Source organism: Physcomitrium patens, chromosome 9 (assembly GCF_059467195.1).
Source record: "Physcomitrium patens ecotype Gransden chromosome 9, ASM5946719v1, whole genome shotgun sequence".
In the NCBI taxonomy this organism is placed as follows: Eukaryota; Viridiplantae; Streptophyta; class Bryopsida; order Funariales; family Funariaceae; genus Physcomitrium; species Physcomitrium patens.
The window spans coordinates 6720489-6732458 of record NC_143418.1 but is presented as its reverse complement, the minus strand read 5'-3'; the positions used below and the strand labels follow the sequence as shown (position 1 = coordinate 6732458).

General features: G+C 28.8%; 2 long non-coding RNA genes across 2 annotated transcripts; one reads left to right on the top strand and one right to left on the bottom strand.

Annotated features, from left to right (window-relative positions):
* The first annotated feature begins 3329 nt into the window (after positions 1-3329).
* Positions 3330-4988, top strand: LOC141045795 (uncharacterized). Its single transcript, XR_012218222.2, has 2 exons — positions 3330-4025; positions 4212-4988. It is a non-coding gene; the product is annotated as an uncharacterized LOC141045795 (long non-coding RNA).
* On the bottom strand, positions 4323-6435 carry LOC149988351 (uncharacterized). The gene is made up of 2 exons (XR_016504718.1): positions 5297-6435; positions 4323-5071 (listed from the first exon to the last, which is right to left on the bottom strand). It is a non-coding gene; the product is annotated as an uncharacterized LOC149988351 (long non-coding RNA).
* Between the last annotated feature and the right edge of the window lie 5535 nt (positions 6436-11970).

Genomic DNA, 11970 nt, shown 5'->3' with positions numbered 1-11970 from the left:
TAGATACATAGCTTATTAAAATATTGGACAAAACATATGATCAAAATGTAATAAATTTGCAACATTGACTTAAAAAAATTTACAACAATTTGTTTTTGCATATTTTGTTTTGAAATTGATTTTAAAATTTTATATCAAATCAAAATCTTAGATTTATCAGCATGTTTTGATAAAATCTACACTCACATCAAGTAAAGAAAAAAAACTATGTATAGTTCTCATTATTTTCTAGCTAAAAAGAAGAAGTTAGAATCTAGTTTGAGCTAGAAAATAATGAGACATAAATCTATCAATTAGAATTTTAACATATCTAATTTCTGTTACTATGATTTTTTTCTTCTACTTCTGTTGGTTTTAATCAAGAGGCTGCCTGTGCTACAAAACTAAATATAGTGAGCTAAAGTGTGGTGATTTTAGATTCTTTAATCCACTTATATGTGTGAAAAAAAAAACAAACAAATTAGTGGTAAGTCACACAATAGAAAAAAATACAAGCAGTGTGGGCAATCAAATGATTCACCAATCCACACATAATGAACATTGTTGGGATTGAAAATGGACTCCAAACTTGGCCAATCATGGCATTCATTGTACATGAACAAGAGGTATCATGTATCTTTGTCCACATGGCACTCAAAAATTATATACCCAATGGGCAAAATAAAATAAAATAAAATAAACAACTTGTCATGTCATAATGTCCTACTCCTGATCATCTTCATAATGGGTCTAAAATGGTATCATTTTGTTCCCTAAATGTGGAGGACACCGACTATGATAACATTAGGTACATAAAATCATATAAGCAAGTAGTATGGGATATTACAGTCAAAAATATGTAATTCAAAATATTCTTAAATGTATCATAATGTATCATCTACTGTGATGGGTTGGAATTTGTATATTTATTTCATTTCTGTGTATTTCCATTTTTCAATTACATTACCAAAATTCAATTGCAAAGATTTAACCACCTCAATCTCTAATCAACTTTTTCTTTTCAACATCTGAATCTATGTGACAGGTATAGTGCATTAATTAATTAGTTTTTAAAAAGAATTGTAGAAAAAGGATGCGTGATTTTTTAATGTTTGGCGATAAACGCTTTAAAAATAGTTGACTACTACAGATAATACTTAACTTTTATTTTTCTGTAATGTTAAATTGTGGTTTCAAGGTATAAAATATTTTTCTCCAAATAACAAGAAACCTCCCTTTCTTCTTTTTTTTTTCTAATGTATTCTTTATATTTATAATAGTTGCATAATAGCTTAGTATTTTATTAAAATGTGTTGATTACTGATCAAAATAATAAACATAACTTATTTAATGGTTTATCCAAAAAAAAAAAATCTCTTTTTTCAAATAAAATATATTTAGATCAATTTAAAGAATACAATTTATTTTCAAATCTAACTTAAGTATCTCCAAATACAGAAAATAAGAACAATTTTTTTTAAAAAAAACCAAAAAAAACAAAACCAAAATACCAGTAGAGTTAAGTGTATGCTACACACAATAATGTGCAAAAAGCTTACCTTAAAAATATATAAATGTAATGTAATCTTATTTAAAGTATCCCCTAAGAAATCAAAGCAAGAGGAAGGACACTGTTTTTTTTTTTAAAAAATTCCCCCACATATTTATTCACAAGTATTTTTCCTTCCTCCTTCTCTGACCACACCCAAATATAATCTGAAGTAGCACTATGTCAGATTTTGACTCTAGGATATCAAGTTCAGTGATATTCCTGGGGAAAATAGAAAATGGCAAACCAGCTTGTGTATTAGAATTTCAGTAATTATTTTTGGGATTTCATTTCCTTTATCCTGGAGAGTAAATAGTGACCTGGTCATGGGGACCCAATTAATGAGACCCCATGTCCTTCTCCTTCTTTCTTTCATTTCCATATCTTTTTCTTCTTCATCCTCCTCCTCCTTATGTGTATATATATATAGTACTAAGTTGAGTGATAGTGGTACTGTGCAGACCCAGAGTGGTGTGGAGCTGTGGTTGTACTCATACGGCCCTCTCCCTCAGCCTTGCCTTGCCTTGCCTTTGTCTTGTCTCCTCTTTCTTCTCCTTACCTGTATGAATACTCCTACTCCTCCTCCTCCTCCTGCTCTCCCGCGCCCTCTTCCCTTGCCTCCTGCTGCTGTGCAATACCAAGTCTCCTCCTGTACCCCCCAAAAACCAAATACTAGTAACTGAAAGCAATAAATAAACCTACACTTCATTCATCCCCACACACACACACATACATACATACATACATACTACTCCTGGTGGGAAGGAGGGTGTAGAACTATGTCTTGAGGAGGAGGCCATGTCCCTCGTGATCTAGAGGTCAACACCCAACAATGTATGTGATAATGATGATAATGAGGAGGAGGATGATTTATTAGTTTCAAAGAGGCTAATAAAAGGGTAAGGCCCTAATGAAGAAGAGAAGAAAGAAGGAAGAAGGAGGAGGACAAAAAGGCTGTGTGGGGAAGGGAAGGGAAGGGAAGAGAAGAGAGACTTGAGAGTTAGTGGTGGTAGTACCACCTTGTGAATCCAGTGTGTGATGATGTTGTGGGGTCTACAAGTGTGAACAAGGTCATCATCCCACAAAGTCACAATTGGGACCTCACCCAATGGACTGACTCTTTGCATCCACACTCTATTGTATTTCTCTCAGTTTCAGTACCAACTGGACACCAAACACCTTTGTGAATAGATGAAAACTCCCCCCCCCCCTTTAAACCCATGTTGATTTGCACTGTTTTTTCTATATTAAAACTCAGGGAGCTTCTACTTTGCGTAAAACTTGTACACATGTGTTGTTGATTAGGAACTCATTTCTAATTTGTTGCAAACTGTTGTGGAATAGTTTGATGTTCAGACAAAGTTTTGGGATGTCTCATGTGGATTCCAATTCAAACATTCTTGGATCAAAAAAAAAAAAAAAAAAATGGAAGTTTTGACCAACAAATGGGCTTGCTAATGTCCTTGTTCTTATCTCTCTCTCCAGTATTTGTATATATATATATATATATATATATATATGTCTCTCACGTGAAGTGCATCCTTCCCCTGTGTAAGAAAAATAGGGGAGCAAGCCATGTAGTACTGTTGTGACTTCTTCATCACTACAACCAACACAGAAGGACCCCCAAAAATCAACCTTTTGTGTGTGTGTGAGGGTGGGGTGAGAAACTTGTGAAAAAGTGGCAAGTTCCAGGGAGGGGAGGGAGGGGAGGATTTGAAGAGGTGCAGGACAAGCTACTGATTGTCAACTATGGGAGCCAGGCTTCACGGAGAAAGGGAATAAATGTAAAGAAGGAGAAGCAAAAGAGAGAGAGAGAGAGAGAGAGAGAGTTAGAGATCCCAATCCTGGTGTTGCTGCAGGACAGGATTCTTGTGGCTTTTGTCAACTGTGCGGGAAACCTGTGCCGCAGCAGAAGGGCTTTTTCTATGCTCCACCTGTTGCTTGCTTTCGCTTTTGCCTTTGGGGGTGCTTTTGCTTCTTGTCTACACTTGGACTTGAGAGCATTGCTTGAGTGGAGAATTCGTTCCAGTTGCAAGGACAGATTGGCAGCGCTTGAGCTTGTCCAAGTTATGTGGGATGTGGTGGACTAGATAGATCCAGCCTGTCTGATGATATCCAGAACGTGGTGTCGAAGTAAAACTCATGACGCAGGGAAACTGACAACTCTCTTCAAGTTTCTTCAGCGGTTAACATTCACCGCAAAATTTCACCTCAAAATTGTGCTCACTAATGTAAAAACTAGGCACTCCCGACTGATCGTTCTGCTGCATTACTTACAGTCCCTCACTAATGAAGATAAGAATGCGAGTTTTTTGAAGTATGTTGATTTGCACCTACAAACTTCAGAAACAAGATCTAGAGGCACCCAGTTGTGAAAGAATGCAGCATCGACTCATACAAGCCGAGTGGTTTGATTAGTATATAGAGGGAGCAATATTGGACGACGTCAGAAGCAACGAAAGGGGAGAGAGTCAGAGGGCGATGGAGTTTGTAGGTAAAGGCTTCTCACTTCCGTCCTCCGACCCAGCATCTTGAGTAATAGCTCTGGGTTCCACCTAAGGGTCAAGGCCACAAGTATGTGGACTAGAGTGATTAGTTTCATGGTCAGAAGTGGTCCATCAAGTGGCGGACTGTCAATCGCTTGCTCTTAGAGGTGACAATATTGCTGCAAATGTGACAGGATATCAGGCTGCCAGTAGATGCAACGTGATGGAGATTCTCTGAAACGAGGAAAGAAGAAGAAGAAAAGAAAAGAAACACTAAAAAACTAAAAAAAGAAAGAAGTCTGCAGTTATATAGTGAGGGCGATTGATTCTTCAAAAAAGCCACAGTGCGAGACAGATTATTGTAGCGTACAGCTATAAATTGTTTCTGATACCAGTGTGGTGGTGTTCACTTGATGTTGACGACCTGGAGGCCGAATTTCTGCAAGAAATGAAATTAGGGTTTCTGAGATGCACTCCGTTGTTCTATTTGCTCTACTACGTCTGCTGTGCAGAGTTCAAATGTATGTGAGAGTAATGGGAGGACCTACTATCTGCTTGAAATTTTATGGAAAGCATATTCTCTCACTTAGTGTAGAACACATTCTCTGCATGCTATTGCGGGTAGAAATCAGAGAACAAAGTTCTCCGACTGTTGCACCATTTCAACATTCCAGCATTCATCGAGCATTCGACTATATCTCGATGCTGGCCAGGAGATGTTGCGCTTCATAATGATGCATATAGATTCAACTGGGAGTGCAAGCTGGAGCCCTGAAGTGCAACCATAAAAATAGTCCTTGTCCCTAATCGTAATGCATACTAATGCGTAAATGCTTGTCACCAGAAACATTCTCCAGATTTCTGCACAGAAAAACAAACACAGAAAAAAAAACAAAGATAAATAAAAAAACAAAAAGCGGAGCATGTTTTTATCAACATTCAATGGGATTCGATAGTTTGCATGCTCTTCACTTGGAATGTGTCTGAGCAGACTTGCACGTTTTTCTTTAAGTTTTGTGACTGATGGAATCTTCTTCATTGCTTGCTCTTAAAGCTGAAAATTACATCACAGATGAATTTGAATGGCCTTGCCAAGAACCACCCATTAAATGACAAAAAACTGAAATAAAATGAAACTTCATACAACACAGACAACAGGCACAGGCAAGAGCAAGATCTATGACTTGAACCAACTCTGCTGATCTTTCAGTGTCAAAATTACCACAGCATGGATTCAGGTTTGAACATCAAATGCTCTAAGATTGTCAGGTATAAATACCTGCTTGGCTACTGTAGTGATCTTGCAGGATATAACTATTAATTTCTACGGATTTATGATTTCAAACATAAACGTGGTGATATCCATATAAGGACCTAATTGCAGCCTGGTTGGTTCAAGCTTTGCAATGAGATATTACAAGCTGTGACTCCTGCAGCCTCTCCACTGTTCATCGTCTCAAATGCTGATCATGCAGCGTTTTAAGGGTCACGTTTGATGATCTTTGTTAGCAGTATCACCTTCAACATATCCTTCATTTTCATACTAAAAGTTGCTCCCTTACTGAACAATTCTATTTTGGGTGGTGTTACAGTGAAGAATTTTGAAGGATACCCATCTCAGACATCACTTCAAAGAAAAGACTTTTTGTGATGTTTTGCGCTTTCTCAGCTGGTGTCTAATCATGTGGTTTGCAGAGAAAAAAAACTAGAATATTCTATTCTTTTCTGATTTGTTTAGCATCTACAGCCAATGATTGCAATGCTTTTTTATCACTAATCGCATCGTGTAAGAAGTCGAATCCCACAAACACCAGGAAAAGCAGTCTTAAAAGTAATTCGTATTAATAATTGTAAAAAAAATCGAGTTAATGTTTTACAGTGGCCAACACTGTGGTTTCATTGGGAGGGTTACACTGGCTAATTCCATGCTAAAAAACTCAATACTAAATATATACACATTTCAATCTTTCATATCAAATCCAATTTTATAACTAACTTAAATATTTTACATCTTTTAACCTTGTGTAATATGTAGCACTACTAGGCAGTTGTTTTAGCTTCAAAAACCTAATGTCATCAACTATTCACGTTAAAAAGTATCACCATTACATCATTAATTATCTACAATAATTCCAGAGAATAAATTAAAATAAATAAATAATGGTCAATTAATTTTGAAGAAAATATTGTGCAAAGTGGAAACATTTTTTTAAAAATTCTTTAACAAACATTGTGACATTAAATAAATCAATAAATTCAATTTATAAAATTAATACATATAAAATATTCATATTGCTTTCAACAAAAATATTTATGATAAAAAGATAAAAAATATTCTAAAATATTTACGTAGATATTTTAGAATATTTTAGAATATTTTTTTATCGAAAATATTATAAAATATTTTAATTATAGTATTAATTTAAAGACATATGTTTAATTCAGAAAATTATTTAAAAAATATTTTAAAATAAAACACTTAAGAATGAAACCCAATAAAGCTATAAAAACTAATTTTAATACTTTTTAAGAAAATCTTTAAGATGTATTAATCATTTTTAAAAAAATACTACAAAATAAATTTGAAAAATCAAAGATATTTTGATCATTTTTATAAAAATATTAAACTAGTTTATTTAAATTTAAATTTAATTAAAAAATAATTTAGAACTTATAGATTTATCTAAAATGAGTATTAGATTTATATAAAAATTCTTAAAAACTTCATCTTAGAATATTCAATAAATTTTATCAATGATATATCTTATACTTTATAATCATATTTTATTGTATAAATTTTTTAATAGGTTATAAATAAATACGAACTATGATTCAAATAAATAATAAAGTGAGTTTAGAATATCTATTTTTTATTATCTTAAAGTAAATTTCTTAAAAAATTACAAAACCATGTAATTTTCTCTACAAATAATTTTCCCAAATTATTTGGGAAAAAATTATATGGTTTCAAAAATTAAGTTTTTGATCAAATATATTTAAGCATTATTTTTTTTGTAAAAGATTGATATTTTATAGATTTTGATATATTTTCTTAAAATTATTGTATTTTATGTCACTTTTATACAAATTTGACTACCTTATTAAACTACTCTTTAATATATGTAGATATTCTTTAAAATTATGTTATTTTTATAGGACTATATCTTAATAGTATTCTAATTTAGATTTTAAAATAATAATTCAATTGTTTTTAGAAAAGAGCTTAAAGTCTAAAATATAAAATATAAAAAAATAACATGTTAAAATCTTAAGAAAATGTGCAAAAATTAAAATTTTTGGTAAAATATTTGAATTTCTATATAAAAAAATAGTAACTTATGTTAAAAGAATAATATTTCTTTTTAATAGACTATATAATTCTAAATAAAAGACATTCATATTTTTACAAAATCAATTAATCTTCTAAGAATATTATCAATTATTCTTGTATCAAATTTAATTTATATTTTTTCAGGAAAGAAATTTGAGCTTATTTGGTTTATTTCAATACATGCTTTAATATATTTCTATGGATAAAGGATATCAAAATTTCTAGCAATCTACATTACAACATTAAACTTGTATTACGTTTAAGTATATTTTACAATTTATTTTTCAATAATTTATTTCAACACTAATTCAAAAATCTCTTTTAATTTTCATGTTGGAAAATTGTATTTTTGGAGCAAAACTTAAATTTTACACAATATCAAACAAAGATTATTATTTTTATTTTTTTTTATTTTTTTTTTTTCCAAATAACTCTAATTTAGAAAATTTATTTTTATGTATGTTTCCAAAAAATATAATTTACTCTTTCTTTCTTTCTAATTTTGTATCTTTAAAGAGTGTACAATACTTTTTTATTTTATTTTTTGTGCTTCTTTGGTTTTATATGAAAATAGTCTAAGCCATTTCTAAATATCTTCTTTGAGTTGATTGTAGCAAGGTCTCAATAATTTTTTGTACATTTTTTGATTCTTCTTCTAAATATAAATATTACCAAAATTATCTACATAATTTGAAAAAACAAACAAACAAACAAAAAAATTCCATAAGACAATATGACTATTTAAAATCATATTTATAAAAAATAAAAAGATTTATTTTAATTCAGTATTAGTTTTAAATTTAATTAACAGATTATAATATCCTTAAAACTAGATTGACAAGAAAATTTTGAATTAAGTTTCTCTTATAAAAAGAATATGCAATCTACTTTAAAGAATCACAACTAATTTTTTTGCTTTAAAAATACTAAACCTACTCATTATTATAACCTTATCTAAGACAATTTTTTCTAAAATACTCCTAAAAAAATATATTATACCTTTTTAAAACTTTTAAATAGAAAAACATATCAAAATAAAAAAATAAAAGGCCAATAAAAAAGACTCATTGTCATCAAGAAAGTTTATGCTTATGTTGTGGAGAATCCAAGCATACTACTTACCATTGTCTAAAAAAAAAATGCAATCACAAAATGAGGAGCATGGTTGCCAAAGAGGATGATGTATTAGAAAATGATTTTTTTAGCTACAAATGGGACCGTTGTCATATAGTAATATGAATATATGGTGAAAAATAAAAATATGGATGTTATTATAAAAGAACCTAGTAGAAAGATGTAATAGAAAAACAAAGATAAATAACAGGAAGGTAGTAAAACATTTAGTCTTAATGCTATTTTTTAGAAAAGATGGTTTTATTTACTTTGTACAAGCATAAATACCTCAAATCAAAGTAATAAGATAAGTAATTAATATAGACATATTTAGAAGAAATTTATCAACATGTTTAAGAAAAAATTACCTCAAATTATCAAATATTGATACTTGGTTGTCAACCTGGGTTGAAATCAGATGCCAAAGGACAAAACTCTACACCTACAATAACTCCAGAGTTCTTTGGTAGATTAGAGAGTAGAATTTGAGAGCAAACTTATAAAGAAATTTTTGAGGATTGATTTTATATCACTCAAGTTAATATTCAGTTTTTGAAAGATTTTCAATATTAAAAATGTTCTTGGTTGGATTAGATTTTAAAAAATAAATTTATGTATACAAAATTGAGAGTCTCTTAAGTTCTATGGTGTATATACAAATGAAATTTGGGAAATGTATTGATGTTCTAGTTATTAATGTGTGTACAAATTTTGAAGTCAATTAAACAATTAGATCAAAGAATGTAAAGATTTTTGTGGGTTGAGGTCTTAGAAATTGGAGTTTGAAGGTTAATGAGTATTTTTAAGATCTCCAACAATTTGTTGATTGGATTGAATTATTATTATTTTTTTTTTTTGGATACTAGACTCGATTTTGAATGGTTTAGGTGAAATTTTGAAGGAATTCAATAGTTCAAGAAAGAGATATTAGCACTAAAAGTTTAGCATTCAGAATGGAGTAGGAGGCCACCTAACATTCAATTGAATTATCTCACATTTATCTTAATTGAAAAGTGGGATTGATTTCATCTTTCTTGTGCTTGGGACTAAATAAGGTATTAAGAAGTGTACAAATTTTGAATTGATATCAACAGCTTGATCATTAGTTGTTGAGATTCCAAATTGCTATAGGATTGACTTAAGGTTTGTCTAAAGTTTGGTTAGGACTTAGGATTTGGTCTTAGGTTTGGTTTAAAACTTATCTAGGATTTAGGATTTCAATTAAGATTTGATCTAAGATTTGACCTAAGATTTAGTGAAGATTCAATTAGGATTATATTAGAATATCTATTTTTAGTATTTAAAAAGATTCTTTATTTTTTCTTTAAATATTTTTATTTCTAATATTTCTTTAAGATTATTATTATTTTCTTAAAGGTTTATTTTTATATTTTAAAAATATTTCTTGTTTTTGTTTTTGTTTTTGTTTTTTTTTGTTTTTGGGATTTATTTGGAACTTTTTGTGTTTCTTTTATAACTTCTTTTAAATTTATTTTAGATTGATAAAAGTTTGATTAGAATTATTAAGATCCACTTAAGATTATTTAAGATTTTATTAGACTTGGTATGATTATTCTTGCATTCCTACTTATCTTCCACAACTAGGCACTTAGTACGTTTTTACGTAAGAACATATGTAATACGAAATCGTGTGATTAAAATCTTACATAATGCCTAGTAAAGGTCCTATTATGCCCTCAAATCCTTCATCTTATTTCACAATAGAAGTTTTTTTCGGACCAAAAATTCACAAAGTCTTAGTCTAATCAGTCTCACGAGATTCAATTTATTTTATAAAAAAAGACTTTGTCAAAAAATAAGAAATATCCTTAATTAAAAAAAAAAAAACCAAACATGTGCATGTAGAAGTAATAGATAGTTGTTTTTTGTCTTTTAGAAGTGTTATATATAGAATTATTTTAAAAAAAATATAAAAATTAGAAGTCATATTAATATAATAATATTTAATGTGATTAGATTTCTTTCTAATCCAATTATTTTAAGATCATTGTGGATAAAAATGTATAATCTTCAAATATCATTTTTATCTTTGATCAATAAAATCAATATTGATTGTTGATTCAATTTTTGTTAACGAATTCAATCAAGTATGTCCTTTAATCCTCTTGTTCATGATATTAAGAATATTGCTTGAAGAATACGTAAATATATTTTTTCTTCTATAATATATAGATGATCTTTGAAATATAATAGGTTATTACATACATTTAATAATATCATATTTGCACCAATATATAAGATATTCTAACCTATTCCAATGTTATTGAGAGTCTAAGACTTCTTTAATTTTAAATTTTTGATTATTGTTCACTTTTATAAGGCTGTCATTTGTCTTCTTTTTCATAAATCCATTGTCTTATATAGCTTAAGAAGAGACACATGGAACATATGATGGATATTTCTAGATTTCAATAGTTGTAATTAATATGCAATTAGATTGATTTGGTCATGAATAGAAAATAGTCAAAGTTTATAGTAATCTAACTTATCACAAGGGCAACTAAGCTTGATATTATAAGAATATAGAATTACAGTTATTTTTTATGATATGCATATATATTAGTCTTTTGATTTTCTTGAACTTCCTTTAAATATGCCTTCATATAAGTATATAGCTCAACTAAACAAAAAAAATTGGATGTCAAAAGTATCAAATTATGGGTAATAATTATAATTAGCATAAGAAGATGTTGATTAAGTAGTAGAATATATTGTTGTTGTTTTATGTGAATTCTTGCTTGAGAATGCATTAAGTACTTAGTTATGAAAGATAAATTAGAAATTTTAACAACAAAGAATTAATTAATTTTATAGAATTTTAAATAAATCCTAATTAAAGCTTAAAAATCATAATCAAATCTTGATCAAATCTTAGTAAAAATCCAAAATAATTCTTTAAAAAATTATAAAAGAAATATAAAGAAGTCTTAAATAATTTTTAAAGACATCGTAAATAAATTTATAAAAATCCTAAAGAAATAATAAAAAAAATTAAAATAAATCCTAGCTAAATTCTAATCAAATCTTAATCAAATTTTAATTCTAATTTAAAAATTAAATTAAATTTTAATTAAATCTTAAATTCTTGATAAAATCTTAAATATTTAAAAAAACCATAACCAAATCTTGATCAAATTTCTAAATTCTAAATCACATCTTAATAAAAATCTAATCAAATCTCAAATCTAAAATAAATTCTTAACTAATCCTATAAAAAATTAAAACTTTAATAATTAATAATCTAATTTTAGCTTTTGGCTGAAAATTTATATACCTCTCAATTATTAAATATTAATAATTTGAAAAAGATCAAACTTACCAAATAGAAGATAAATTCCATAATCCACTTAGGTACTAGTTGGAGTTTTTTTAAAATATAAATACCAAATTTCTAATATTGACATCTTTATAATTTACTATTCAATAGCATTTAAACTTTCTATAATTTTTAGAAATTAAATCTAATACTATTATACAAAATTTTATTT